The sequence below is a fragment of the Rutidosis leptorrhynchoides genome, chromosome 3, assembly GCF_046630445.1.
Source record: "Rutidosis leptorrhynchoides isolate AG116_Rl617_1_P2 chromosome 3, CSIRO_AGI_Rlap_v1, whole genome shotgun sequence".
Classification (NCBI taxonomy): Eukaryota; Viridiplantae; Streptophyta; class Magnoliopsida; order Asterales; family Asteraceae; genus Rutidosis; species Rutidosis leptorrhynchoides.
Window position 1 is genome coordinate 341,534,316 of NC_092335.1, and position 4,779 is coordinate 341,539,094.

Genomic DNA, 4,779 nt, shown 5'->3' on the forward strand with positions numbered 1-4,779 from the left:
CTAATTTTAAAACATATCACATCTTGACGAAAATTTGACTGATTTTGAGCATTTTTGACCAACTTTCACCGTCTTTGACAGACTTTGACCGAACTTTTAGCTTTGACCGTCTTTTGAGTCGTTTTCAGAAAAAACGAGACGGACAACCCAAAAAAATGCGTGTATTGCACGTTTCGGAAGTGTGTATTTAGTTATTGGATTATTCTTCGGGTTAATGTGTAATGTGGTGGAAATCGGATTGTAACGTTCGTTAAGGACCATAAAGTGCGGTTCCGGGTGGTTAAGTGACGAGGATCACGAGGACGTGATCGATTCTAAGTGGGGGAGAGTTGTAACACCCAAATATTTATGGTACAAAGAGTTATAATGATGTACGTATAGTGGGTAAAGCGTAGTTTAAATTTAAAAGCTGACTGTCTGATCTGAGCTTAGTGCGCGCCGCGCACCTTTAAGAGTGCGCTCAGCGCACTCACATGACGACAGTTTTCTGGCTTTTTCTTTTTGAATTAAATGATGGGCATTTTGGTCATTTCACTTGGGGCTGGTTTGGAGCCTTCAAAGCTGATCCATTGATCATCTTATCCTCATTTATACACCACAAACACTCTCATCTTTAACCCTAGAGAGAGAAGAGGTTTTAGAGAGAGGAAGCTTCATTTGGGGAAGAAGGAGTTGGATTCTCACCAAAGCTCGGGTTTTAAAGTTGTTATACGTTGTGGTAGTTTTGGTAAGTTCAAACTCCGAATTTCATTGTTTGATCTTGATATTGAAGTTAGGGTTTGAACTTAAATTGTTAGGAAACCCATTTAAACTCTTGAAGTGAGTGTATTGATGCTAGTAATCGGTTCTTGGTTGTTGTTGGTGGATTTTGGGTTGGTGAACAAATTGGCCATGATTAGGACTTGTATTTGGGTTTAATCACTAGGATTAGTGATTATGGAAGTGTTAGAACCCATTTTGTGTATTTGAAAGACTAATTTTGGAAATGAGTTAAAATTGGGGTTTTGGGTGATTTTGAGAATGATAAGTGTTCAACACTTATGATTGGGTTCATTTAGCATATTAAGACCATTTTCACCTGTGTTAGTGATTATTGGTTAGTTTCGGCGCGTTTGTGTTTGGAAGTGCAATTGGTCGAAATTGCACGAAGTGTCGAATTGAGTTGGTTTGTAAATCCACTCTAAGTGTGTTGTTGTATTTGTGATAATGGAATAGGTACATTCCATCGGCAAGTTGCGGATTATTCGGTAGCATTTCATCAAGGCGACAAGGTGAGTGGAATGATTATACATGTGTGTGTATATAATGTATTTACTTGTACGAGATTCGATGTGGGTTTTAAGTTCGGGCGATCGATACCACATCGGGTTAATATATGATATGGGCTTTAAGTTCGGGCGATCGATACCATATCATTATGTGTGGGCATAAAGTGTGGGTTTTAAGTTCGGGCGATCGATACCACATTTTGCGTGACGGGTGGGTTTAAAGTTCGGGCGATCGATACCACTCCGGGGTTAGTGTTATAATTCGTTGTACGCTAACGGTTGTTGGGAACACCGATGGGAAATTCGAAGTACCATTCCTTTGTACTATTGGTTAACCATGGTTATGTATTTGTAGTGTGGCATTTTATATTATTCGAGTTATATATGCTATTGTTTGTGCTAGCTTGTGGTCTTGGAGATTTAGCGTTATACCTTGCGTTGGTATGTCATTTAAATTGCTAGCGTGTATGAGATAATTGTGCATGTGATTGCAAGTAAGTAGGTTATATATGTATGTGTATAATTATTGCATTCACTAAGCGTTAGCTTACCCTCTCGTTGTTTACCTTTTTAGGATCCGGCTTGGATAAGGGCAAAGGTATTCGCTTGGATTAGTGGCTCTCGGGGGTTTTAGCTTTATGGAAGTTCGACCAAGATTTGGGTAGTTTAACCCCAATCACCATGCTCTAGTGACGTTTGAGAATTAAACTTTTTGTGGTCGAAACTCGTATTTCGTACTTAATGGTATTTTGGGAATATGTGGGCCCTGCAATGTAAAACTCGTTTTATCATTGATTCGTGCTTATTTTACTTATACTATTATGTTGTGAAAAGCATTTTGTCTAAAAATGATGGGAAGTGTTAGATCTTTTTACGAAAACGGAACAATTTGAACAGCGGGCTGCCAGGCCCTGTGCGCGCCGCGCACAGGTAGGGGTGCGCGCCGCGCACCCAGCCTGGGCAGGCCTGCTTTGAATTTTTTTTTATTTCGCAGTTTTGATTGGTTAACGGGTTGGGTCGTTACAACCAAACTTAACGTTCACTTTAATAATGTAGTCACTAAATTTTCTAGGTAAAACAGGTGGTCCATCTGGCCTCCTAAGAATAGCAGGCTCCATATCAATTTGATCAAAATATTTCATTCATATTAGAAATGCCCTTAGTGAGGCCACTTATATTACCAACATTCTCTCACAGAGGTTACCATGGCTACCTTCACCTCTTGTATCGATCTACAAGAAGGGACTTTCACAAGATTTTTCTCTTTTGAATGTACCCTCTCTTTATCAGTGTGACATTCAGAAACGACATTTATCAACATAAAACAAATTAAAAAGGTTAATTTTGTTAGACGGATATATTTGTAAGTTCATTGGCAGAGTAGCATTATTGAATTATTCATGTTTAGATGGACTAGGTTAATATTTAAGCTTTATATATAATTGCTGATGTATTACGATTGATGATTAAGCAAAACAAACAGAAACCTTATTATTATGGGCAAAACGACGAACATAGATAAGATTTTTAACAATATTAGGCATAACAAGTACGTTATTAAGGTGCGGGGACCGGTGAATGTTAGACAAAACGCTATGGCCCGTGTTGACGACAGGAATGTGATTTCCATCCCCAACGGCTACCGAAGGATACATGCAATGATTAAAAACAGTACTTAAATTTTTAATGCTAGATGTATGGTGAGTGGACGCACATGTGTCCATAGTCCAACCTGAGTTACCGTAATCCGAAAGAGTAGTTGCATTAAATGCGTGTGGCATAAGTGTTCCCAGACTCGGCTGTGAAGTTGCTGCAAATGTGCTAAAATTTGGACTAGGCCTACAATAGTACAGAGTAGGCACATTGCCATGTTGTTGCAGTTCACTAAATAAGTAACTAGGCCTAGGTGGTCCATTTGATATATACTGAGATGCAGATCTATTATACATAGATTGTGCCAGACTAAATTGGCCTAATGGGGGTGTTGGGCTTGTATGATGTCAAGCAAATAAGTAGAGTAATAATCTTTTCTATGCAATAATGTGTGGTGGATTACAGTGTTGATTCTGCTAGGTCATTCTCAATGTGATAATTGTCTAACTTTTGATTGATTAAAACTCGACGTCGGTCGATTGTTAATAATAATAATAATAATAATAATAATAATAATAATAATAATAATAATAATAATAATTTGATAATAATAATGATAATAATATAATAAATAAATAATAAAGGATTGAAAAGAAGATTGCTAGTCGGTTGGCTCTAAATTAACTTGTGAATTTGTTGCGTGAAGAGATTTGGATATATTTTTTTTCTCTGTGTGTCTAGATAAAATAAAAGATTAGCCAAATAGAAAAAAATAACAATAATTGTATATATTTTCTGGTGGAATCGGATTGACGGTGAAGATGGAGACACACTCCCAGGATACTTTTGAGAACCTAAATTAATGTCGTGTTACGGAAAATAAAAGGAACAAGAATAACAACAGAGTAAACGACGACGAAACAATATTATATGAGGAAAACAATAAATGGTAGTGGTTGAATATAAAATTGAGGAAGCTATCTTTTATTTATTTAGGGTTTGGATATGGTCGGATACCATGTTAAATTGTAATGCGATACATTACGAGTTAGATTATATGTGAAAGATTACTTGATCCACCGCCTCCTTCTCCGGTGCGATATCACTGAAGATCTCTATCCATTCACGACTCATACATCATTGCTGATATCGGCCAAAAAGTCACGTTTTTACCCCCGATATTAGGCCCTAAATCAATAAAGATTCAAGCTTTGTTGGTAAAATTATCGCTTTTTGGTTGATTTTGTAGATTAAGTAATTACGAAGGCAATGCAAAAATAATCAAGTAAAACGGAGCTAAAACAAAGATTCTAGAGCGAAAACGGTGAAAGACAAGAAATCAAGTTACGATCCAGTGATTTCAGCTAACCAGGCAAGCCAAACGACCTGCCAAACAGCTTGCCAAACGTCTTGCCTGTATGTCAAACGGCCTGCCACACGGCCAGTACAAACGGGTATTGCAAACGGGCAAAACTGGCAAACGACACCAGCAAACAGCTTGCTAAACGGCTTGCCAAACGGCCTGCCAGCCGTTTGCTGGCAAAATCCAAGTCTATTTAAAGGGCTCTTTCCATCCATTTCAACACACACTCAATTTGTAATTCCTTTTATATTTTCAAACTTTTTAGCTAGTCTTTAGTAGTAGTTAGCTTAGCTTTTATTTTCCGGAGGATATCCCGGAGAGTCCCTGCGATCTTGGGCAGATTTCTTCAGCCTTTTCAGGTTTTTATCCGAAACGCTTGTCTTTTGTATTAAACATGTGTTTTTACTTTTTATGTTTAATAATGCGTTTCGATATTACCATGTTAGCTTAATTAATCTGTATGTTGCCATGATAGAAGTTTGGGTTAGCGTAGTTATGTTAAATTAGTACGGTTACTATAGTTATGATGAACTTGTGAGTCTAATAGATTTGTAT